Raw genomic sequence first — 26,624 nt, forward strand, 5'->3', positions numbered from 1 at the left:
GGGTCGCTCCGCTGCTCTCTCACAGCTCCTGGCGTCGCCGCTCTCCAGCGCCCGCGTCAGCGCCCAGCCCGCCTCAGCTCAGCCGCCGCCGTCGCTGCTGCTGCTGCCGCGGCCGCTCCACTTCTACAGACTTGATTCTTCGACAGCCTCGCAAGGCGCCTGCGCGGGCCCCCTCCCCTCGCGCGCGCGCCCGCCCTCCCCCGCGCCGGCGCCCTCCCCCTCCCCCCGCCGGGGAACGAGCGCTGCCGGGAGAGCCGGCTCCGCGGCGCCCGCCCGCCCTCGCCGCGGCCGTGTTCCCGTGTCCCCGTGTCCCCGACGTGAGCTCGCCGCGAGCATGGCGGGCTTTCCTCCACCCGCTCGGCTGCCTCGACTACTGAGACCTCGTTCCCTCCCTTCTCGGGCCGTTGGGCCACATCGTGCTCCAACTCATGTTCTGAAAAGCGGGCCACTTTGTAACTTGTTCAGTCAATCATCTTTTGAGGATGGGGACTTTGAGTCTAGCGTGGTTCACATTTTTTCAAAGGAGTTTTATTTGAACTCTTTGGTAAGTGCTTCCACGCTCGCCGTGGTTAGTATTGGGAAAGACGCACGCGCGGCTGGCCCCGAAGTTTAGCTAACGGGAGCGCTACTCCCAGGCCGAGGACAGCGTCCACCGCGTTTCCCGGGGCCCTGCCGGGAGGGCGCTGGTCGCAGTATGAGGGGGCCCGTTCTCCCTTCTTCCCGGCCCAGGGTCCGGGCCGCCTTCCGCAGGTCGGCGCGGCGGGCGCGGGGTCGCGGGGTCGCGGGCCGCGTGCGCCGCCGCCGCCTCCCAGTGCGCACGCTCGGCGCGGACGTGACTCGGCGCCGCTGGCACCGGCGGCCCCATTGAACGAATGCACATTCCAGGGATCCGGGGTCTGCGGCCAGCGCGCCCGCGTCACCGCGCAGGCCCCACCCCCGCCGCGACTCCGGGCCGCCAGGCCCCGCCCCCGAGGCCAAACTTGGACTCACGGTGGCGCGACGCGCGGGCACGAGCCGCCGCGGGGTCAGCGCCCGCGGTGGGGTGAGTGGCGGGCCTCGTGGGCCCCCGTGGCGCCGGGCCGGGCCGTCCGCGGGCGTCCTTGGCGCCGTCGCGGAGCAAGGGCGGACTCGCGCCCACCGCGGGCCCGGGCTGGGCTCAGCCCCGGCGGGTGGGAGCTCAGGCCCGCCTTGCGCGAAGGCGAGGTGCGGCCGCGCTGCCGGCCGCGTCCCCGCGCTCTGCCACTGTTGGCAGCCACGCACTCTGCCCAGACTGAACTGAGCACTTGAGTTGCATACTTTTATCGGGAGGAGGAGCTGGCGTGTGGTATGGCAAACCACTTATGGCTGGTCGTTAGTCTTCCTAAGAGACGCGGGCTTAGTCACTCTCAGTTGGGACTTTTACACTTCGACTCTGGAAGGGCGGCCTCTGGAGCTTCCTTTGTTGGAAAACAGGCCCACATCTCTCCCCGAGACTGGAATGAGCTGGTTAAGTGTGGGAAGAACAGGGTACTAATTATATTATCTTTCCTACGACTGGATTGGTAGGTGGAGAAAAGAAAAAAAAAAATCCTGCTGACGTTTCTCTCTAGTTGTTGCTATTGAAAATGCCAGGTTGCTTCAAAGGATTAACCACAAGGAAGAGGAAAAACACCCTTAGAGAAACAGTGGAGGGAGCTGCTTAAAGCACATGAAAAAAAAAAAAAAAACCTGTTCAAAAATGGCACAGAAATCGCAATGCCAGACTTAAATGTTTTTACAGGCGAACCGTGAATGTCTTCTCTTGGGGATTTCCAGAGAAGGTGCGCCTGCCATAAAGGTGTCCCCATCTGTTCCCTGATCTCGCCCTGCACTTACAGTCCTGCCTCACCCCCTCCTAGACGGGAGAGGAGGACCCCGATCCTGTTCTGCCAGGCAGTTGGTGCCAGTGAATTTGGTCCCTCCTGGTCCCTGCTGTCAAGCTCCTTTTCAGGACCTATGGCTCTCCTTGGAGACCCTCTGCCACTCATCCTGGCACGTGACTTCACCTTCGAGGCCACTTTCCAAAGGGGGTGAGGCCCAGGCTCTGTGCTGCAGGGATGAGCCAGCTAAACACCCCCAAGAAATGGCCCCAGCAGGCAGCGGTTGAAATATTAAAAGAAAACAACTCGGAGTTAGAGCTGCGGCCTGATTATATTCATTTACCTGCCAGCGGGCACTGTAATACCCTCGAGGGAAAGCCTGTCGGCTCCATCCCAGAATAGAAATACCAAGATACCAATTCTGCCCTGAGAGGTACTAAGGAAAGGATTTTTGTAGAACAGAGCTTTTGTTCTCCAAACGAAGAGCATTTCCTTTTTATTTCACACTACCAGTTTCATGTCGAAACTGAGTTGTTGTAACTTCCCTAACGAAATGCCTGCTGGAGAATGGACAGGCTACTTTAGTTCCGGTCTCTTGCCATAAAAGGGTCCGGGATCCCAGGGGTTAAGGCTGGCCCTGGATCCAGAGCAGCAATTCCTTATATTGTATCAAAAGGCTTTCATGCTGCCTGGCCTTTCATGGAGCTCCCAAGCAGCTTTATCGATGTATGCTAAGTAAACATAGCTTTGTTTTCGTCTTCCACCCACTGCCCTCCCTCCCGGCACAGACTGGAGTTGGATCCCTTCCAAAGCGGCTGCTGCAGCAGTTAGAGCCGCCTCCTCCTCCACACACGGGAGCAGGGTTTCTAGGGTGAGGCAATGCGTCTGCAATTCGCAGAGACAAGGCAGGAATTGTAATTGTAGTTCATCATGTGATGACTTATGAAAGAGGAAGTTGGTATGTTTTAGTCACGTAGACTCTGCCCTCTTGCTTAAAAGGCTGCAGGTCCTTTCAAAAGAGAATCATGAGAATCTTTGCCACCCCGAGTCAAGGTTACCGGGTTGGCTGCAGTGTGCTCCCACAAGGTTCATATGTGGAGGGGCAGGCAGATGCTCAGTGAAGTGTTGGCGGGGCAGTGGGTTGAAGCTGGCTTTCAACCAGCACACTGAAATGCTGCAGTTAGTCTTAAGAGCTAAAGGAAATAGTCTAAGGGGAACACTCCTGCTGAGATGAGATGAAGCAACAGTCTTTTCCAGCTCTAATTTCTAAGATTAAAAAAGAAAAAGAAAATCATAGTTTAGGAGCAAAAGGAAAGCCATTCAGTACAATACGATCAAAAGCTGGAGTAAGGGAAGTGATTAGAAGGTAAACCAAAGGGAGCAGTTCTGAGCAGGAGCTCTGTGGGTGGAACAGATCTGACCCCCACACTGAGACTGACGTGGGCTTCCACTGTGTGAGTGTTAGAACACCTAAAATGAGAATCTGGTCCTCAGAACATACTCTGGTTGAGACGGTCTTGTTAAAACACCGCAGCCCTGTCCTGACAGTCGACAGGGCAGTATAAAGCCGTGGTTCTTACCAGAGGACCTTGATGAAACTCTGCCCCGAGGACAGCGTAGTGGCGGGAGGACTGCCACCCTGTGCCCCGGCAGTGCGTGGGTGCTATCCAGGACGTGGTATTCCCAGGGACTGCTGAGTTCATGCGTTTCACCCTGTATCCACACACGTGGAATCACAGCCTTCATTCCTTAGAGTGCAGTTTCTATTAATAACATGATGTGGCAACCGTACCAAAGTGTCTTAAACTCTGACCCTGGCATATTTGAAGGAGAAAAAAAATGCAACCACATGTCATCTGAATTTCTGTGGATACCATCCTAGGCTGCTTGGGCAGGAGAAGTACCAGAAGCCTGGAAGTGCATGTGTGATATTCAGGGCTTTCCACTTCGAAAAAGTTACAAATATGTATCTGAACATACTTACTTATATGACGGCATCTGCACGCACTGTGGAGAGTCATGACATAAATGAATCTTCTGTAATAGATATTAGAGCCTTTCTTCTAAATAATAACATTTTATGAGACTGTTCTACTAGTTTTGAAATTGCAAATAAACTTTTTTAGAAATACTTTTCCTCCATTTGACCTCTCCCTGTAGCCTACCTCCCCTGTACACAGAAAGCATTAGGATATTAAAGAGACTTTTGCATGTGGACGAGATAAACTCTCCGTGGAGGGTCTAAGAATCAGGCCAAATAAAATCACAGGAGCTCTTAATCATCCACGTATTACACACAGAAGCTATTCGTCACCAGCCAATGTGTAAACATACGTACAGGTCCCCATTTAGAGTAAAATTTGGGGTCTTCATGTAGGTTAACTACTTACTGTGTCAGAATTTAAAGAGCTAAGTGAAAAATACAGACAGAGGAGAGATTGAGGTCACACACCCGCTCAGTCTGCAAGGAAATTTGTAAAAGAACTGGAAGGAATTCAACAGCAATTTGATGCCAGAACCCTCCTATTGACTTTTTGGAAAGAGCATGATGAAATGCACTTTTCTGAAATAATATCTGGATGCGAGCTTAACTTATACTTAAGACACTCGCTAAAATCTTTTAGAAGGTATCAGGAGGCAGACACTGACAAAATAGTGAACTAACCTCATGGATAATGTTTGAAAATAATAAAATGGTAAATTTTCTCTCATTAGCTTGACTACTTGGTAACTTTCTTACATACATATTCAGGAGTAAGGAAAAAAGTAGAAGCTGTTACAATTCTAAAAGGTTAAGAATAATGTGATAGCTTTGTATTTATTATGTCTTTCATATGGACATTCTGAAAAGTTATTTTGAGCACAAATTCTATTCTTGTCATCCTTTTTCAGAAGCTGAAAACCTAAGATATTGAAAGATTAAGTGGTTTGCTGACAGTAACATTAAAGGTGAGCACCAGTACTGATACCCAGGTATGAGTATTTCTCTCTAAGGCTATAGTCTAGAACATTCTGTTTACATTTTGCATTTTAAAAAGTTGTGTAAGCACAGTTTAGAGACCTAGAAGAAGAGTGTTCACATTCGTGAGTGTTAACAAAAGGAGTGTTAAAATTTGCTTCATCTAAATCTGTATTTATAGGAAAAAGGAAAATTCTAGTGTAGTGCATAGGACAGGCAATCCAAAGAAAAACAAACCGTCACAACAGACAGAGGATATGGCAGGGGTGAGGGACAGTTGCCGCCACGCCCTGCCTTGTGTGGGACTCCTTAAATGGCAAACCATTTTGGGCTGGTGAACCTTAGATAAAATTTATGAACCATAGATAAAAATTGATGTTGGTGTTTGGATAAAAAATTTAATTCTGGGATTTAGTTGAGCAAGGAAATGGTTTGGTCACTCACCATATCGGAACATTGCATCTTCATCTCTTTATGACCTATTTTCCTGAAAAACAAAGAGAAAAATCTCGTGAAATCATTTAATTCCTGTTGTAGGACCCCAGTCCTGGCTACTTTGCAGTCAGACAAGTAAATATGGTGGCCTGCAGGGCACTGAAAAGGAAAAAGCATGAAGACAGATACTTCATAGGATTTCATCATTAGAAAGGGGTTATAAGAGGCAAAATGATTCATAACTTATTGTTTGCATTTCTTATGAGACAGAAGTTAGCCAGTATGAACTAGATTGTCTTTCTCTTGACAAGATGCAAATATATTCTGCAAAAAAATGCCAGTCAGCAGGAAAATTTGGCCTTTACCAGTGGGGTTTCAGTAGTCTGTTCTGGTGACTGACTTGCTGTGACCTGACTTGCTGTGGTCTAAGGTGTTTAGCACACACACACAAAGTAATGTTGTTATTTAAGACAATTATTTTATATGCATAGGTGATAGTCCAAAGGTAGCCAGCAATCTAAACATTAACAATAAACTTTTCTCCAAACTTTTTTTTTTTTGGTCAGTTTTATGTATAAAGGAGATACAGAGAACTCCCTGCAGAAGGAAAAAGGGAAGGAAAGTTTAAAAGACTAACTGTGGGCTGTAATTTATTAATTCGCGTGAGTGTCTGTGCGTTGGTACATCCGTTCCTGTGCCCACGTGGTAATACCTCTTTGCCAAGGGGCGTACAAACCCATTGAGAGAATTAAGATTCACACTCAGAACTGAAGTTCATACAGGGAAGAAGAAAACTATAAACAGGGGAGCAGAGAGCCTGGATTTGAGCCCTAGCAAAGGACCTCTGGTGGACAGAAATAGAGAAAGAGATTTCCTAAAGGGACTGCCCGAATACAGTGCGTTTACTGAAACGCCAGTCACAGCTAAGATGCTGTGCCAGTCCTGAAATCCAGGTCTGAACCTTGATGGACTTGTTAACAGGCCTCCTCAGCCCTTCAAGCAAATTCTTGAGAGGTACAGTTGGCTCTGAAACATGCCTGGGGCCCAGCACGTGTGAACCTCCTCGGGGTGTCATCTCTCAGGATTTAAGATGTCACTAGATCGTGGATACTTTTCGGACGGCTCCCAGTCTGGCCACCTGCCTGACTGCCTACATTTGCGTTAGCAGACCAGTTGATTGTTCTGAACGCTGGCTGAGGCCTTGGTGTCTGTTCACTTTGCTGACTTGGTGAACAGGCACCAGCCCGTGAGGAACTTGCCCTGAGACGGAGAGAATGTGCAGGGAAACAGCTAGAGTTCGCGTCCCCCGGACTGTAGTTCTTTCTTTAGCCCACTGGTGGGCTGCCTCCTATTTCTGTTTCCTCGGCAGGTTCTTTTTTACATACATGTACACGTCTGCCCGGGAGGGGGCTGCGGGGCCATGGCTGCTCTCCATGCGGCTGCCGTGTGACCGCAGGCAGGGCGCGGGGACTCTCAGGGCCCGGATTCCACTTGCGTGGAAGAGGGGATGTTGAACATGGCACCATTTCCACTCTGACCCTTCATGTGGTGGGCTGGGGCGGGGGGTGACCGGAGTAAGAGAATTTGGCAGACCCAAGCCCAGCATTCTTCTGACACATACGGAATCACAAACCAAAGCAGAGGGACGACCGTAAGTGCCTGCCCGCTATTTGGGGGGCACTGTGTTACCAAATAAAGTTGTGAGCTTCAATGGCCACCACATCATCAGGTCGTCTGAGAACATTACGTCTGTTACGTCTGCTGGGTTTGGGCTCAGATCCCAGGCGAGAAGTGTCTAACCACGGTCTCTACTTAGTTGAAGTTAGGCAGGGCAGAAGCGTGTGGATCAGTATTCACATGCCCAACTAAAGTGTCCCAGGCTTGTGAACATAATTCTTTCCACAAAAGACTGCCTTATTTTATATATACATAAAATTATATATATATATATGTATATATGGTGGGCAAAGACTCAATACACTACCCACAGGCCTTTCAGGTTACTCAAGACAGCCTCAGTTGAAGAAAAGGGAAGAAAAGTTCCACATACTGACAGGCATTGGCTGAACAGGTCAGCAGTATGTAGAAACTTGTTTTGAGGCTTCTTGTTTTTTTTTTTTTGTATTGTCACCCAGGATTCCACTGCTTACTAGCTGTGTGGCTTCTTCACTGGCTGTGTACTGAATTTGTAAAGGAATAGGTTCCAGGAATTCTGATGTTTCTGATGTTTTCAAATTTGTTGTGATTTTCTTAACTGTAGTGAAGTGTTACATCCATGACTTTCTATAAGACTTTTGTCTGTTTGGGTCTGATTATTAAAAAATTAAATGAAATTTCTTAAATTCTGTGCATTTCAAAAATGGTGGTGTTGGGAAGCATTTGTGTGTGGACATTTCATTTCAGCTGTTCTTCAAAAATCAAAAAAGAGCCATGTTCTTTACTTTTCATATAAAGATGACTCAATAGGTTTTAAAATGAGAGTTCTGGAATCGGACTTCCAGATTCCATGAATTCAGAGCGTGGAAAAGGATAAGCGGCAAATTTCAGCTGTAACAGGAGACGTTCTTCTAAAAGCTGGAATGCCGAAGCCCTCTTACACTGAGAACATGTCAGGACGTGCCTTTTGGGGAAGCTGTCAAATGGTTTAGGCCCACAATTCCACATTCCTTACTTTCAAAGTTATTTTCTGTTGGCAGACGGCCTCTTGATTATTTTCACATGGTGGGTGTTCATGCCAACCTCTCCCATTCCAAGTAATTAAAAAACAAACAAACACCAAAAAAACCATACTCGGTGAAGCGTCCAGAGTTGTGGGTGCTGGGCTTATAATGATCAATCCTATGAGCCTTGTCCCAGTTTTCGTAACAAAAGTCAGTTCAGAAATCAGACGCACACTGCTTAGAATGCTTTATTCTCCAAAGCTCAGTCCTGCTTCTTTAAAGTGTCACCATTGTTAAGGAATGAAAAATTACAGTTACTGTGAAAAAGTTTTCACCTCTAAGGAGCTGTCATTTCCCGAGTCACATTAAACAGTCATTTCCATTCACCTCGGCTCCTTTTGGGACAAGGGCAGGGGATGGATTAAGAAGCAAATAAATGAATGAACAAGTGCGTGCAGTTTCCTTCTCTTGATGCAGAAAGGGTGCAGGAGATATTAGACGCAAGCCTGTTCTCCCACTCCGCAGAGCCTCTGTGTTTTGGAAGTTCTGATTCATGGATTGGAGAATTGCAGTAAATTAGTACCCGGGTACAGCCCAGGCCTGGCTAAATTCAAGTAAAGGCTCTGCCCCTCCCCACCCTTCACCCCGTCCCCCAAGAGTGCATTTCCCAGGTGCCACTGTCTGCGAGTCCCAGACAAAGGTAGCCTGCTTAAAACCCCGTCAACATCTGCCTTATCTTAGCCCATATGTTAGTAGATGTTTTAATATTTCTTGAACACCAGCAGGGTTCTCAACATGCCCCCCAAACAAGAGAGGCTTAATCTTGGGTGACTGTTTAAAAAAAGAAAAGAAAAAGTGTCATCTCATTTCACTTTGTGGGAATTATTTTTTAATTATGTTTTATTGGGAAATTTCTCAGAAACATTCGATGAGAAACTAGTCTGGAAGAAGACAAACAGGACAGGTGTAACAGAGCCAGAGTTCTTTTCAAATACTTCGTTTTGCAGACCAAGAAAGCAATGTGTAAATCTTCTTTATGGTTTTATTATGGTATATAAATTATGACATTTTAGGTGAAGCCAATAAAGCTAGCATGGACAAGAAGGTCAGTTTCTTTTTTTTAAGCTTTCCATAGGTAGTATAATTTAAATAATCCTATGGTAGAGTTTCAACGCCTCCAACTGAGCACTGTTGTTTACGAAGTAAGAACAGTAATCCTCATGTGAAAACGTAGTATTGCTAACCTAGACAACAGATGGTGTTCTTAAATACACAGGCAAAGTCTAAGGTCATAAGGAACTAACAATTAACCAGAAATACGATCTGTCACAGCCGTTTAATGGGTAACCTACCAGATATTCACCACTTGTATTATGAATGTGGGGAGTCAAGTTGTCAAACTTCAGGAAGGTTACACAATCGGTTTAGAAATATTGTAATTATATTCTTGTTTCAGCCTTCGGTGAAGCCAGCAAACCAGAAAGAAAGTGAAATTCAGTGTGATTTCCTCACGATATTGCTGTCTGTTGCCCGCTTTGAAAAATACTTGACTAAATCAGATCGCACAATTTCATAGCTATCCCTGAATACCACTGGCCTCCCCAAACTAACACTGTCAAAATTTTGGGTTTTATACCGCCAGTGTGGGTTGTTTGGAGACCGCTTTATCTTATCGGAGGCATCATTTTTGCCCCTGCAGATTTTGTAGCGTGAAGGTGATGAGGAAAGATCTGGGGGAGAGCTGGGGAAACAGTAGTGGGAGAAGGGGCCGTGAGCTGGGGGTGGGGGCCCGCGGGAAGTGTAGTCGAAGACTTGCCAGTAAGTCATGGACACTATTAAAATATGAAAGTGGGCTCAGTTTTGCCTGTAAATCAAATATGAATACATCAATAAAGTAAGAGCTTTATGCCTACAGCCCAATTCCTGGTGAGTGTCTTCCAAGGAGAGTTTGCCACAGAGAATGTGTGACCGGTTTCCATCTGAGTTAGGGCTTTTGAGGATGAGGAACTGAATTCTAGACTCACTCAAAGGCAAGACGACCGACAGGGCATCACCCAAGTCTGACTCACAAAGAACCCGCAGCTGGGTTAGGACTGGGGACAGTGAACCTTGGCCCGGAGGCCGGAACTCCAAAGTGTATCCGAGAGTGGTCACTCCAGCCGTTCTATCAACCAGTCTGAAAAACAGCATCTGGAAAAGCGAAAACACCCGCGGTGCCCCAGGTGAATAGAAGATGAACAATGAAAAACAAGGTCCGGAGGTCACTGGCTAGTCAGAGTAAACACGTGGGTGGATTCCAGTCCTCAGACAAAAAAAAACAAAACAAACAAACAAAAAAACCCTGTTCTTAAAGAACAAAAACCATTCTTAAATTTCCCTGCTGTTGGATTTGGTGAGGACGTCTGAATCACTGAAAGTGTAGGCTAATAAGGACGTTTTTCTTATACAGTTTCACACATTTAAATATGTTTATTTACATTTCTCCAAATTTAAGTTGAATAATGAAAGCACAGCCCCTGAGGGCAGACTCCCAATTTGAGACCTTCATCTGTAAGCTCAAGTAGCTGTATTTTTCCATGTGGCCAGGACTCCTGCTGAAACTTCCAGCAGTCCTCAGAAAAGCCATTGAGATACCCTTGGGTTGAATGAATGAGAACTTTCTGGAGAGCGGAAGACTGGTGGAGGTCCAGCTGGAAAAACATATGGCAGCAGAGGCGGAAAGAGTGCTTCAGGACCGGGAGGAGCTTTATTAAAAAAAAAAAAAAAAAAAGTCTGGAGGCTCAAGGCAGCCGTTACAACCGAAGATCTCACTAAGCATGATGGATGTTTTTACTTCTAGGACTGCCTCCAATTTACCTGGCCGGCAGCCAGCACCGCATCCTCAGGCGCCCCTGGGACGGTGCCTGGGAGGAACAGCACCCCCACAACTACCTCCAAGGCCAGGGTTCCATGCCTGCGTCCCCCCCCCAACTCCCACCCTGCACCCCTACCCCCAGTGGAGCACAGGAGGTGGCAGCTTATTGTGTCGTCCTGAAGGAAAGCAAAGGTTGCAAATCACTGTAGATTGTTTTACAACAGGTAGGTCAGGAGGGAAAATGACTGGTAAATTCTTGTCTTAACCACACAGGAACACAGTACATTTTCAAGACATAGAATGAGGTCAAGGAGCAAAACCAGGCAGCCTGAGTTTCATACCAGGACGCCAAAGGAGAGGACTTTGAGAGATAAATGCACAGGTTTGACGTCGGGGCCTCCCTGCCCAGTGTCATTTCCACGTTAATTCCCCATAATCATCATCTCTTACTGCTAATAGCCATTTGTGTCTGTTACAGAGCTCTACAAACATTCTATATGGAAAGCTGCTGAATCCCTTAGAAAAAAGATAAATGAGGAGGCCATTATTCAGAATTATTTAAAAAAATACAACCACTTTATATAAAGTCTGTAATTTACCAGATCATTAAAAAATAGTAAGTTTCTCGAGCATACTTACATGGTTTTAGGTCTTTAAAAATGTCACCAACACATGCTTTTTAAAGACGCACAGATTGTATTGGAAAGGTAGACACGGGTACCTCTTTTTATCCCCAACCATGGCATCCATAACGTAACCAAAGCTGACACCACGATTTTTCTTCAGCTGATAACACTGTCTGCCTTTCAGCTTCTCTGATGAATGTGTCACCACCATTTTCCTTAAGCTGTGGCAACTGTAAAAGCAGCATTTACTGCCGTCACAAAGCCAGGGCCTAGGTTTATCACCCAGGCATCAGGGCAGGGACACTTCCAGTTCCCTTTGTCCATGTGCACACGCCTCCAAAGCAGGCATTCTCCTTACTGGATGGAGGAAGGCCAATAGGTCAGATACACACACGCCATGCTGATAAGTTAATGTCATTAACTTATGATAAAAAAAGAAGCAAATCACAGCCCTTTATGCTTAGGTTGTGTTTTTCCTCTTAGGAACTCAAAACAAAAACCAGTATGACCAATGTGTCCTATATAATTATTAGATACGATTAAAATATATTTTAAAATAATGTTAGGTAGCCATGTTATTGGTTCAGAATGCACTTTCCATCCATCTGGCCAAAGAGGGGAGACCATCTGGGTCTGACAGGGAAAGGCTTTGAAACCCCAGCATTTTCTAAATATCCAGAGAGAACGAAGTCATTTCTTCTCAAGGAAAGCTCTCCTCTTTGGGGGCGTGAGGAGGCAGAGACAGATATGGGTTGGAGACGGGCTAAATGTTTGTTCTTTTTACCAGATGCAGGGTCCCAGCTTCCCCTGGGCTGATGGCTCTAGTCCACGCAGTGCTGAGCTCCGGATCCCTGTCCGCAGCCTCTCTGAGGCTTTAAGTCATGTTGTGTGATGGGTGGCAGTTCTGCATCTGCTGCCACCTCACTGTGTGAACACAGGCAGGTGGCTTCCCTGTACCTTGCTTGCTTCTGTAAACTGACGTAATAACAACCATAAAACCCTGTGACAGATAAAGGTGAGATTTACTAATGTGTGCAGAGACCACTCCGTCTGGGTCGATATCACCCAGGACCTGGAGGCAGAGCCCGAGTTCTTACTCCTGTGCTCCCACTTGTACCAGCTGTGTGATCCTAGGTAAGTCACTTACCCTTTCTGTGCCTCATTTTCCTTACCTGTAAAATGGGCATAAAACCCATACTGACGGCAGAAGCTGACGGGCGGAGTAATTGACCCAAGACTCTGTAAACACTGGCTGTTACTGTGTAGCTACTTCCAGACGAGGCTGAAGCAGGCGCTTGATCTAAAACCAACCAGTTCTTCTGGCTCCGGGGCCAGACTTCAAGATCTGACTTTAGGAACAGCCTCTGCTACTCAGCATCCTTCCACACCCACCACTCCAGGAAGCAGTTCTCACCAGAGCGCCAGTGACCTCATTGTGACCATCTCGAAGACACTCTTATCTCTGATCCTTTCTGAGTCATCCGCCACTGTTACTCCTTGAGTTTTTTTCTCACTTTAGCTCTTGAAGTAATATCCTGGACCTGTTGAATTTATAGATGTTAAGAACTTGAGAAGTCCCCATGACTGTGTTTTATCTGTTCTCCTCCCCCTCGCCCCGCCGTGTCCTCCAGGCTGGAGGGCTCAGCACACAGCGCACCGTGGACGCTCAGTGGATGGCTGCAGCCCTGCCTGGAGCTGTGACGTCCGGGCACTTCCTCACCTCTGTCCCTTCGCATGACCTTCCTGACACCCGAGCCCTGCTGCTCTTCCTGGAATCTCTTTAAGATTGCCTGACTTGTCATCCATCCTTCGCTTCATCTGAGACCTGAAATTCCTTATCGTTACCGTCTAAACTTCACTTTATTTGGAAAACAGGCTTAAGAATCAAGCCCCCCCAAACATCAAACACACACATAGTTCTGAAAACAACTCCTCCTGGAATGTACCAGATGCCTTTTAACAAGGGAATCGGATGCCCTGAGAGGTAGAAACGCAGAAAATGCATTTAAAAAATAAAGTTGCTTTCTCACACAGTCAAGCAGGACAACTGTTGGCTCCGTCCCGCCCTAAATCCCCACTGTCACACATCTCAGCTCAGGCCCACTTCAGCGGGACAAAGGCTGTGCACCTATGAGAATCAGGGTTAATTAAAATATTCACTTATAACTGTTAAAAAAAAATCAGACCTCCCCTTAAAGACACAGGCACATTTTCTGAAGTCAACTAATTTTTTTAAAAACTACCCATTGTTTTGGATTGTTGACACCATTAGACACAGTTGGCTTTCTGACACTTCCAGGGCCCCGTGAAATATACTGATTGATATTTTAATCTTCATTTCTTTTAAAATCAGAGGGAGAAAATCATATCATGATAGTGGATGTAGAATAATTAATTTGGTCTAGGTTGTAGTTGTCTCTGTGCCACTGCAGCTGTAGGGAATAATTTTTTAATGTGTTTTTTCTTTTTTAATGGAGGAAGGGGCCCACAAAGGCAAAAACGCCTGCAGCATTTCCAAGAACCACAGAAGTCTTCACACAGCCCTGCTACTGACACCTCATTTTGTTTAGGCTCGTGTGTTCGTAGTAAGTATTCCTGGAATATTTTGATATTTTCAATATATCCATTGCCCAAGACTTAGTCCTTGGTTTTCTAGTTTTTTCTATTTATACCGACCCCTCAGAGGCCTCATCCATTTCATTGCTTTTGTTCACTGTCGTATATGATTTTGACCCCCCTGCCCAACTCTAACTTGGACCTTCCAGCTGCCTTCTGGCCATTTCCACTCATGCATCTCAAGGCCAACCAGCACATCTTCCCCTGAGCTCCTCCCCCCCACCCTCCAGCCCTGCCGCTCTGTTCTCCTGTCTGTAAGACATACGACCAAGTTGTGGTCACTGAGGAGCCAGCCTTGGGCTCGGCTCCTCCTTCACCCCCTTGTCTGGAGCCCTCCAATGCAATGGGTCTCCTGGTGCCCACTCTGGCCTCCTGTGACCAAAACCGTTCCATCTCCCAATGTCCACCCTCTTTTCTTTCCTCATTTTCAGCTGGGCTCATTGCCCTAGTCACTGATCACCGACCCGTGCCTTCTTGGGCCTCATTCCTTGCAGTTGCTTATACCCAGCCATGTGCTTGAGTTCTGGCCTTCAGTGGGTGGCAGTGGTGTGTGTCACTTCTGGTGCTGGCCCTCAGGAACCTCCCTGGCCAGTTCTCCACGCTCGTTCCCCCTCCACTGCTGGATGCTGACAAGTGGGAAGATCTTGGAAGTCAAGTGTCCAAGATGGCAGAGGCACGAGATAGAAGAAACTTGGGTCCCTCAATCACTGCCTGGAGAACCTCCTGCCAGTCAAGAACATCGCTGTGGGCTTTCTGTGAATGAGGTAAACTTCTGTCATGTTTGAGCCCTGAATCATTCAGGGGCTCCAACAATACAGGTACTGACTGACAGAGACGGCAGAAGCAGAAGACTGAGTTTCCCAGCTTCACGTGCTAAGTGTAGCCAGGTAACTAAATTCTGACCGCTGAGATGTAAACAGAAGTATTTTGTGTGACTTTGCAGGAGGCTGCTTACAGGAAGCTGACTTGGATGGGATGGGAAGCACTTTGTCTTCCTTTGTTTCCCCTTTGGTGCTGTCTAGAACTCAGACACAGCAGCAGGAATTGCAATGGCCAGCCCGCCGCCTTGCAGATGGAAGTCATTTGCCAAGACAAGGGAGGAGGGATGGGAGAGACTAGGTTCCTGATGGGCGCGTAGCTGCTGGACCAATCACGAGCGTCTGACCCCTCTCATAGCACTTTTACGTTAGAGGAATCTCCTCTTTTATTTGAGGCCTGATGTATCAAGTTTTCTTTTTATGAATCACGCTTTTGGTGTCAAATCTAAGAATTCTTTGCCTACACTTAGCCCTCAAAAAGATTTTTCTATGTTTTTGTAAATGTTTTAAAGCTATGTTTTACATTTAAATTCATGATCCATTTTGAGTCAGTTTTTGCATAAGGCGTGAGGTTAAGGTGGAGGTTCATTTTTTCGCCTGTGAATGTCCAGTTGCTCCAGCACCATTGGTTGAAAAATCTGCCATCCTTTCTCTTAATTGCTTTTGTACCTTTGTCAAAAATCAGTTGGGCATATCTGTGTGGTCCTCTACCCCGTCTTACTGACCCCCGTGTCTCTCTCTCCAGTATCGCCCTATCTTCATTGATGTAACTGTGTAGTAGACGTTAGTTTCAGGCAAAGTGATGCTTCGCCATTTACTCTTTTGCAAGCTTGTTTTAGCTATTCTAGGTCCTATGCCTTTCCATATAAATAAAGGAATAAGCTTGTGTATGTCTACAAAAAAAACCTTACTGTGATTTTGATGGAAACTGCATTAACCCTATAGGTCAATTTAGGGAGAACTGACATCATTACTATGTTGAGTCTTCCAATCCATGAGCACAATATGTCTATTAATTTACTTAGATCTTCTTTGATTTCTTCATCAGTTATTTGCAATCTGCAGCTTTTACATTTTCTGCATGTATTTTGTTCAAATTATATCTAAGTATTTCTTTTTTTTTGGAGTGGTATTATATTTTGAATTTGGTTTCCAAGTGTTTATTGTTACTACGTAGACATGTGATTGCTTTTTATTGGTGTGTTGGCTTTGTGTCCTGCAAGCTCGTGGAAATGGTTCATTTGTTCTAGGAGTCTCATTTGAACGTTCGTTGGGATTTTTCTACATAGACATTCATGCCATCTCAAAACAGGAACAGTTTTATTTCTTCCTTTTCAGTCTGCTCTCTGTTCAAAAATAACTCAGCCAAATAGATTTTCCTGCTGAAACTATGATGTGAAAATAGAACTATTTCACTGTAATGGTTTTGTTTTATTTTGTTTATTTTATCTTTTATCTGCATCTGTTTGTCACCTTTATTCCTGATAGAAGGATTCAGGAATTATATAATATTCTAAAACAGGGATGAATGTTACTGGACAACTTTGATTTGCAAACCAAACAAAGGATTTATCGCCCAGTTGGTTACTAGTGGTGAAGCCATCAGACAGTCCGTGAAAGAAACTGCAAGTTGACCTCACTTGCAGTTATTCTCACAGCTGAGCTTGATTCTGTAGTACTTGGTCAGAATTTCACAACAGTTTACATTATTCTTATACAGTGTCATGGGCATCTGTTGCTTTTGCCTGTTCAACGTGCATTTCTTCCTGTGATACTGGAACCCTGGCTTTTGTTTAGGGAAGCACCCATCCCTGACTCCCTGTCCCTGTCGTCCTGGTGGGACTTACCCGCCCTGAGCCCCAGGATGGGCGTGTGCTCTCAGTCTGGCCAATGAGAATGTGAACCAGCCTGACTGCTGCAGCAGTGAGCGTATGTCACCAGCTGAGCCTATCAGAGCCAAGACAGTCAGTCCCCGGGGATGGGCCGGAGAAGCTCTCTTCTAGCCTAGAGCCTCTGGTGAATATCTTGTCAAAAAGCAGGAATGAGAATGAAGTCAAGAGAGAGGAAGGCAAAGCTGAAGCCTCGAGACAGATCCCCGAAGACACTGTTTGAATGTCTGGGACCAGTTTTACCTGAAAGTCTACTCCTGAATTTCTCTTTTTTTCTGTGTTCATGAACAAATACTTTGCCCTTTATTTGAGTTGTATTTCTGTCACTTGCAACCAAGAGTCTTGACCATACACTTAATTTGTTATTAAATTAATTAGGGTATAGAGATTATAAAACAAATTCCTTCATGAAACTTTTCTAACTGGAAAAAGGATGCATGTTCCCCCCGCAAAGGCTCTCTTACGAGTTACATTCATTTCCTTTTGCCTGTGCACAATCTAGAGATTTTAAAATGTACTTGTATGGTTGCCTGAATGTTCTTATACACGAGTTCTGCCCTTGCAGCTCATATCAGGTGGCAGGGACAATGATGAATGTGTTTTTTTCTTTGTTTGTTTGTTCTGTTTGGTTTTTTTTGGGGGGGGGGATTAGGTTTGTTCATTTTATTTTATTTTTTTAATGGAGGTACTGGGGATTGAACACTGGACCTCGTGAATGCTAAGCATGCATTCCACCTCTTAGCTGTACCCCCGCCTGGAATGTTTTTATAACACTCAACAAAGTGCCACTTCCACTTCCATAAGAACCACAGAAATGGTTTCCAGTAGCAAGAAAACGGTCATTCTGCCTACAGTTTTGTGCAGAAACCCTCCTGCCTCTCGGCTGGGGTTCACTAGCCACAGGCAAGCCTCCTGTTTTTCCGGGAAGACTTTAGCTCCTACTGGAACCAGCGCCTTTTGCCTGGGGAAGGTAGTGCTTTTCTTCCCACGTCCTCCCTGGAGGGGCTGGGTCCGCCACAGTTTCCATGCCTGGTGTTGGGTCCAGCAGAGCATCACGTAGCATCGGCAGAGAAGCACCTCTGTGCAGGAGGAGCAGTGATGGTCTGAAGGGGGTCCTGCCTCTGCGGTGAGAGGTGCCAGGGCTCATGACGTGGGGCTCTGCCAGCTGGGATTATTATTTGCCAACCTTCCAACGGGCGCCAGTGGGAACAGCGCTACAGGCCAGACGAGATTCTTTACGGCGGTGTATTCACGAGGGGAAGATGCTTCCGATGCAGATAATGACATGGGAGCCAGATGTGCACTCTGCGGCCTGAAGGACGGCTGCCCTGGGTGGGCCAGGGCCGTGCCACAGCCCCTGTCACAGAGGAGGAGCAGCCAGCGGTCCACGGGGTGGGGCTGCCGACTGGTGCCTGCCTCACGGCGGAGCCGGCACGGGGAGAAAAAGACATCAAGATGAAGGATTATGTGCTCTCGACACAGAAAGATGAAAGAGACGGACACAGGAACTGCCGTCTGTTGGAAGGTGTGCTCCGAGCCGTCCCGTCCTCTGAGCCCTGAGAATACGTCGCCGTGTTTCACCGCCTGTGGTCTGCTCTGGGGCTCGGGGTGCGCAGGCTTTCCGCTTGCTGGTCCGCGCTGCCTGCCTTCCGCAGGGAATGATGTGCGTTTTACTGTCTCTGCTGAGAAAACGGTGTGGGTGTATCGGACCCCTGTGTCAGGGGTTGAGTTGTGTCCTTGAAAAAGATACATGAAATTCTAAGCCTGGGACCCGTGACTGTGACCTTATTTGGAAATAAGGTCCCCGTAGACATCATCAAGTGCAAGTGAGGGGATACAGAATTCGGGTGGGCCTCGTCCTGTGTGATGGTGCCCTTGCGGAGAGGGGAGGGCACGCGGGAAAAGCACCAAGTGACGTCGGAGACCAGGATTGGCGTGATGTGTCTACGAGCCAAAAACACCAAGGGAAGGAAAAAAAGAGAAACAAAGACACCAAGGGTTGTCAGCAACACCAGAAGCTGAGGGAAGAGCATGCGGCAGTTTCTTCCCTACGCCTTCAGAGAGAGCAGAGCCCCGCAGACAGCTTGATTTAGACCTTCTAGAATCCAGAAGAACCCTGTTGCTTCGGGCCACCCAGGATGGTGGTAATTTGGTAACAGCAGCCCTGGAAACTAATACAGCCTCCTGGAGAGTCAGCACATGATGCTGTAAAACCCACTGCACAGATGAGAAGGTTGCCTTGGGCTGTCCCAAGTAGTCATAATGAATGACGCCACCTTCCAGAAAGGAGGAGCCCAGACCGGGGGCACTTTGAGGGCGGGAGCCATGTCTGTCCCCCCTACATCCCTCCTTCTGTGCCTGAACCCCAGCAGTCCTCCGTAAGTGTTGCAGATATGAGTGAATTAACAGGAGGATGTATTTCAGAGCGGTTAGCGTTCTTTATGATGTCACATAAGTAATTACCATCGTCCTCCATTCATACATAACTGGCAAAGACGTTGGATCCAGTGCCTTCGTTGGAGAAGCCCCCTCCTAGACACTGAAAGACACAACCTTGAGTTTCTCTGAGATCTAGTTTGTCCCTGGAGCCCTAAGTGGTAGATGTGACCAGTAACAGCTTTTCTTTCTTTTTTTTTAATCTGAAAAGCCTGCTGACATTGTGATTGTGCCACTCAGATGTGGCCCCAGTTTCTTAACTTTCAGGGCAAGGTGTGTTAACTCTGCATTTAAAATCAGCCCACACAAAATGATAGCCTGTTGTTTTGTGCATGAGTTGATCTTAAATGCCTTGGGAGGCACTAGGTGAAGGGTGTCGTCTCCCAATACATGAAATGATAAATCAAATAATACAAGATGTGAAATCAGCCACGTGGGTCTCCTGGAGGGAAACAGCATGTTGGGGGGTTTCATCTGCCCAAAACCTAAAGCTGAAGTACCTTTTAGTGCTGAATGTGGAACCGAGGTACCTTTATAAACTGTAAAGGGCTGGAAAGAATTTAGTTATTAAGTTTGTTATTTTTCCTAGTCCATATCTGTGATGAAATGGCAGACTTGGTAACCGACTTTTTTTACTTCTCTGGACTGCAATTTCCTTATCCAAATGAGGGAGTTATGGTTAGCATCCCAAGGTCCAAGATAAATCCATTTTTTCTTCCTTTGACTCTAATTTGTCAGCAAGGGTGTGTGTATCTCCAAGTTCCTGAAATGTGGGAATATATTTGTTGACTCTGTTGGTATATAATATTAAATTATTTTGCAAAAGTTTTTCAGAATGGATTTTGTATCGTATAGAAGACAAAGTTTTTTTTTTTTTAGTAAAATAAGGAGGGGACATATAAGAAGCCCTTAAGAAAACATATCCATAATAATAACTAAAATTCATCTTACCTGAAAAGGAGAGGAAGTATATTTATGACTAGCGTGAGTATATTTCATGCTCACTGCAACATAAATTTTTAGAAAAAAGAGAAACAGAGGCCTCCTTTAGATGCAGTTAGAAATCCTAGGTGCCTTTTCAATGGAAACGGCAAACTTAATCTTTTACTGTGTGAAGGAAAAAGTTGAAATTAACCCTAACTTCACATTACAATAGCATAAAGCAAACACCATATTCAAAAATGACAATTACTGTGCTTTTTTTGGAATCAACAACTTTTTCTGTGACTATAATGCCCCTTGAAATTTCTGAAACCTGTTTGAATGCTGGGAATTGCTGGTCAAAATACAAAGAGTCAGGAAGTCATTAAATGATTTTTAATTCATTGGAATAAGCATTTCCTGTGTATTTTTATTTGCTTTTTGAAGACAGTAGACCTTTGATCTGAGTGTGTGTCTAGCCTTGAAATCAACTCCTTACAGAGAAATTCCTGGTTCTACAGAGGGTCTGTTGGAGTGTCCTTGGACCACAGGTCACAGGCCCCCAAACTTGGGCGAGGTGACACAGACTGCAGATGACAGAGGACGAAGCGCCGGGGACACGGGGCGGCCTGGCAGAGGGATGAAGGGTAACCTCTAAGGATGACAGACACTTGGACCGGCCTGGGCTGACAGGAACCAGGTGATAAAGGGCAAAAACAAACTAACTAAGAAACACACAAAACCTATCATTCCTCTCCGTAACTTCCTTCAGATCTCAATCCTTCCATGTTTCAAAAAAAAGAATTCAAAGCAGTATTTTAAGAAACATGTCACAAGAGCTGTAAAGGTGCTTATACACCTGGCCCTTGCCCTGGGAATTGTGCTTCTAGATATTTATCTTAAGAAAATAATCAGAAGTGTGTAAGCAGAAGTGATTTATGCATAAATGCGTTTACTGAAGCATTATTTATAATAGTGGGAAAGTTGGAAACAGGCTCAAGGTACAAAAATAGGAAAATGGTTAAATAAATCATAGTCAGTTCATGTGATGGAATGCCGGGTAGATATTTAAAAGTCGTATTTTCAGAGTCTTTTCTTTTGGTGGAGGGAGGTAATTAGGTTTATTTATTTATTTGTTGTTTCAGTGGAGGGACTGGGGACGGAACCCAGGACCCTGTGCATGCTAAGCACACACTCTGCCACTGAGCTACACCCTCCTTCTTCAGAGACAGTTTTTGATAAAGGGAAATGTCCATTCTGTAGCATTGAATGAAAAAGCCAGGTTCACACCCAAATAGTCCATATAGTTATAATTTTAAATGTGTACATATGTCTGTGTATATATACAGGAAAAAAATTGGAAAGAACTGCACCAAAATGTTAACCCATTATCTCTAAGTGGCAGGATTATGAGAGTGTTTCCAGTTATTTATATTATACAATATTTTAAGATTTTTCTACAACGAGCCTGTATTGCTTTTCATGTAAGAAATACTGATTTTAAGGTTCTGGTGTTCATGCACGTCCTTTAAAATGACAAATCTTTACCCCCAAGTCAGAAACATGGGCACTGTGTTTTGGCTTTAGTGTCATGAGGTGGGGAGTTATGGGTAAACACTGTATTTTCATGCATTCGTGACTCAGTCAAGGAACGGACATCGACAGAGCAGGTGTCACCCAGTGGACGGATGCTCACCGAGCGCTCGCTCTGTGCTGGCCTGAATGCACGCGCATCATGTCTGGGCGAAGAAGGCAAGATGCTCCTGTCTGGGTGCCTGTGACTGTCCCACAGTGCTGAGGAGGGACGCTTCCTAAAGGCGGGCGCATCTGCACAAGGGGACTGCCAGGGAGGCTCGGCCCTGCCCGGGCTTCAGAGCCCCGGGCCCAGCTGCTCCGCCAGGTCCCCAGGTTCCCGTCCTGACGCCCTGCTGCTTCAGCTTCTGCTGCTGTGTCTCAGAAGGAAGCTCCGTCCGTGCAGGAGGCTTGCTTCGCCGTGTAGCTGTGCCGCTCAGGACTTTGCTAGCGTCCCTGTTCGGTACTGACGCCTTGGTGTTTTCATCGGTGGTTGCTGCACGGCTCCATATGTTAGGCTGACAGGCTGATAATTTGCAAAGTCAGTCTCTTCTCCTTTCTCTGTCTCTCTCTCTCCCCCTTTCTCTCCCCAGTTCACATGTTTCTATTTTCCAGAGGCTTTATCTGCATTCTCTAGATACCTCAAAAGTGGAGAAGGCAGGGGCTCTGGGATCACTCGGTCCAATCCCTGCGCAATTGGACCCTCAGGGCTTGTCGAGTCCTTAAGTCGGGGAGGATGGAGCCCAGGGAGGCTGCAGTGGGATGGCCAGCGGCCTGTGTTCAGGGCACGCTGCCAAGGTCCCGGATAGTATGCTTCGGGGAGCCCCCACTGGAGAGGGTGGGCCTGTCTGTAAACATCTGACCCACTGTGGCAGGGACCCGCTCGGCGAGCAGAGAGCCATCTAAGCAGGTGGTTTCCTGATGCAGGAGTCGCCAGGGATGTGCCTTCTTCCCGCGCCACGTGGCCTTTCCCAGACCCTGACGCGGGGTTTCCGGGTCACTCGGGGAGGCCACATGCCGGTCATCCAACAGCGCTGGCGTTTCCCTGCTCATCCCTGGTCTTTACGTTCACAGTGTCTGCTTCTGCTCACCCTTCCCTGCTCCATGGAAGGTGAGAGTCGTTGATGGGGACAAACATTTAAACCTCACTGGGAGGGAGCATAGCCCCGTGGTTGATAAGTGACCTCGTTTCAAATCCCACCTTTTGTTTGCAAGCTGCGTGTGTTTTAGGAGATGTAATTAAATGCCCCGAGCCTCAGTTTCCTTAAGAGGGTGTTGCCCTTTGACCCCTCACCTGACTGATAGGGAGCTCTCCGTAAAGGGCAGCTCTTATGATCATTATACATTCCCTGCAGGACAGTGTTCCCGCTAGAAGGTGTGTGTGTGCGTGTGTGCGTGCGTGTGCGCGTGCACAGCTCCGCATCGTGTCTGGGCAGAGAGGAGGCTGCTGAGGGCAGGTGTGCTTTCAGGGTTGCTGTAGCTGATCTTTTTTTTCCTTAGGAAAATGTGAATGTGGCAACATTTCTTCTATATCATCTGGGGAAGAGACTGAGATTTTTCTTTCAGTTTTTCATCAGCTGAAAGGAGAAATCTGGCGGCCATGAGCAGTTTCAGAGGTTCTGTCTGTGAGCTGGCTAAAAGTAAAAGTAAATGGGACAGTGAGACTTTGTTTGTTCCTTAAGTAAACTCTTGTTTCTCCTCCCACTGCTCTGGTGATGGCGTGTTCATTCTGATGTTTCCTGATGGCGAGTTTATTCTGATGTTTCCCCTCCATTCGTTTTGTTTTGTTTCTTCTCCCTTTGAGTAACAGTATCTTTAATAGTGGTTCAACTGTCCAGAAATGGAAAAACTAGGAGATGACTCTTACAAGATGTGAAGTAATACTAATCACATCACATGTCATAACTGCACATCTGCTCACGCACGACCACCATGAAATCCCTGTTCTCTTTGGGAAAGTAGCCATTCTGGAGAGCGGAGTTCTAGGCCTCTGAGAGCTTGTCCTTCAAGGCACCAAAGAAAGAAAGAAAGAAAGAAAGAGAGAGAGAGAGAGGGAGGTAGGGAGGGAGAAAGAAAGGAAGGAAGGAAGCAAGAAAGAAGGAAAGAAAGAAAGAAAGAAAGAAAGAAAGAAAGAAAGAAAGAAAAGAAGGCAAAAAAGAAAGAAAAAAGAAAAGAAAAGAAAGAAGGCAAAAAAGAAAGAAGGCAAAAAGAAAAAGAGTAAAGGAAGGCAGGAAGGAGAGAAGAAAAGACATTTTGGGTAGAAAAATTTCTAAAGTGTAACTCAACCTCTTCTGCTTTCTGGAAGAGTCTGGGAGCCTTGATGTAACATCTTTTTTTCTTTTCCTGGCCTCGAAGTCGTCCTAATGAGAACCGATTCTAATGTTGTTGAGTAAGACAGTCAGGTGCTCCAGCAGCGGAGACAGGGAGGCGCGTGTGCGGGCACGCTGAGAGGCCCCGCGCTCCTGGGCGTTTAGAATTCTTCGGTCTGCTTTTCCCACTTTCCTGTCTCCGCCTTTCTTTCGGGTGTCAGCAGTTGTTTCTCACCAGCATGTGTGTCTATAGGAAGCCTTCTCCCCACTTCTACTTTTCTGTTTCTAAAGTGCTCTGTGCATGAGAGTGAGAAAATCCCAGTGATTAGGGCTGTGTGTGCAATAAACACAGCTGCTTTCTGAGTCCGGGCCTAAGAGCTATTGTGCCTATGGGAGAAGTGTATATATAAGAAAAGTATTTCTCAAGTTTTGTTTTGATTTTTTTTTTAAATTCCTTGTTTCTAAACTATTTTCTGGATAAGTGAGGTGATGCACTGATGCAGTTCTATGTAAATAAAAAACATATAAATTGTCATCGACCCACCCACTCCCACCCCTGTCAGTTGTATGAGATTGGTTATCAGTTATTCAAATGCTAACGTTCAGATAATATATTTCTTCAGTGCCCTGAGGTTTTGAAAATTGTCACAGCTCTGTGGATTGAACTGACATGAGAGAAAAATATTTCAAGCCTCCTTCAGTGATTTTTATGCTCATAAAACTGTTCTCAATGTATCAAAGACAGAGAAATAATGTCCTCAGAAATCTGTCTCAGGCATTATCTCCCTGCTGGAGATAACTTTCTTCTTTTCCCAGTTGGTTTATAAGATGCGTTTCCATGACCGGCTATTTCTGTTGAAGAGTCTGTTGGCTAAAAACGTAATCTACTTTGTACAGCAAAGGAGACCATAAGTAAAACAAAACAACAACCTACAGAATGGGAGAAAAGTTTTGCAAATGATGCTACTGACAAAGATTTAATTTCCAGAATGTATAAACAGCTCATACAACTTAGTAACAAAAAAACAAACAACCCAATCTGAAAATGGGCAGAAGACCTAAACAAGCAATTCTCCAGTGAAGACATACAAATGGCCAATAGGCACGTGAAAAAATGCTCAACATCACTAATTATCCGAGAAATGCAAATCAAAAGTACAGTGAGTTATCACCTCACATCAGTCAGAATGGCCATCATTAAAAAGACCACAAACGATAAATGATGGAGAGGCTGTGGAGAAAAGGGAACCCTCCTACACTGCTGGTGGGAATGTAGTTTGGTGCAGCCACTGTGGAAAACAGTGTGGAGATTCCTTAAAAAACTAAAAATGGACTCACCATATGATCCAGCAATCCTACTGCTGGGCATATATCTGGAGGGAAGTCTAATTTGAAAAGACACATGCACCACAATGTTCACAGCAGCACTATTGACAATAGCCAAGACATGGAAGCAACCTACATGTCCATTGACAGATGGCTGGATAAAGAAGTTGTGGTGTATTTACACAATGGAATACTACTCAGCCATAAAAAAGAATAAAATAATGCCATTTGCAGCAACATGGATGGACCTGGAGATCATCATTCTAAGTGAAGTAAGCCAGAAAGAGAAAGAAAAATACCATATAATATCATTCATATGTGAAATCTAAAAAAAACAAAAACAAGAAAACAAGAAAAAGGAAAAAGAGGACACTAATGAACTCATCTACAAAATAGAAAACAGAAACAGACTCACAGACATAGTAAACAATTTTATGGTTACTGGGGGAAAGGGAGTGGGAAAGGATAAATTTGAGAGTTTGAGATTTGCAAATGTTAACCACTATATATAAAAATAGATAATACATTTTTTCTGTACAGGACAGGGAACTAAATTCAATATCTTATAATAACATTTAATGAAAAAGAATATGAAAACAAATATATGTGTGTGTGTTTGTATGTATATGCATGACTGGGACATTATGCTGTACACCAGAAACTGACACATTGTAACTGACTATACTTTAATTAAATAAAAAAAGAAAGAAATTGTAATCTAGACAATTGCCAGGCCTTCAGGATTTCCTGGCAGAAATTGTAATGAGTCTTAAAAGTCAGTGGGTTGGGAGTGATCTAGTCACCAAACACCGTCACCTTCAACCGTCTGACGCCCCTGATTCGCCACTTTGTCCTGTTTCCCCAAGGGCAGCTCAGGGCCCAGAGCAGACTGTGGCTGGCTGGCTTTCCAGGAAGATCCACACAATGGTCCGTGGGCCCTGGGAGGCCTCTGCTAACCGGACTGCTTATATTAATCATGCACAGAACAATCATACGGTACACTCTGCAGTCAGCAAGTTTATCTTGTGTTAAAGTTTCACCAGTAGAAATGAAGTGGTGTTTACCCCAGTTTCGCGGCCAGTCATGTGCAGATAGCACCTGTGAGTGTTTTCCGTCCACACGTGGAACCTTCTTTCATTTTTCATTGCAATGAATGTTGGTGGGAAAGCTGGAAATTTTCAGATCTCTGGCAAGTGTTAAAATACTCACCAAGGATAGGGTAGAGCTCAGTGGTAGAGCGCGTGCTCAGCATGCATGAGGTCCTGGGTTCAATCCCCAGTATCTCCTCTAAAAATAAATAAATAAACCTAATTACCTCCCCCCACCAACAAACAAACAAACAAAAATTAAAAAAAAAATCAAATA

At 45.8% G+C, this 26,624-nt stretch overlaps 1 long non-coding RNA gene across 2 annotated transcripts; it reads left to right on the top strand.

Moving 5' to 3' along the window:
• The first annotated feature begins 48 nt into the window (after positions 1-48).
• LOC141579030 (uncharacterized) lies at positions 49-25,860 on the top strand. Of its 2 annotated transcripts, XR_012509927.1 has the most exons (4): positions 49-544; positions 4,731-4,787; positions 13,850-13,957; positions 14,420-25,860. It is a non-coding gene; the product is annotated as an uncharacterized LOC141579030 (long non-coding RNA). The 2 variants fall into 2 exon arrangements; XR_012509926.1 differs by lacking the exons at positions 49-544; positions 4,731-4,787 and having other exon boundaries at positions 12,330-13,957.
• The last annotated feature ends 764 nt before the right edge of the window (positions 25,861-26,624 follow it).

The sequence above is a fragment of the Camelus bactrianus genome, chromosome 11, assembly GCF_048773025.1.
Source record: "Camelus bactrianus isolate YW-2024 breed Bactrian camel chromosome 11, ASM4877302v1, whole genome shotgun sequence".
Classification (NCBI taxonomy): domain Eukaryota; kingdom Metazoa; phylum Chordata; class Mammalia; order Artiodactyla; family Camelidae; genus Camelus; species Camelus bactrianus.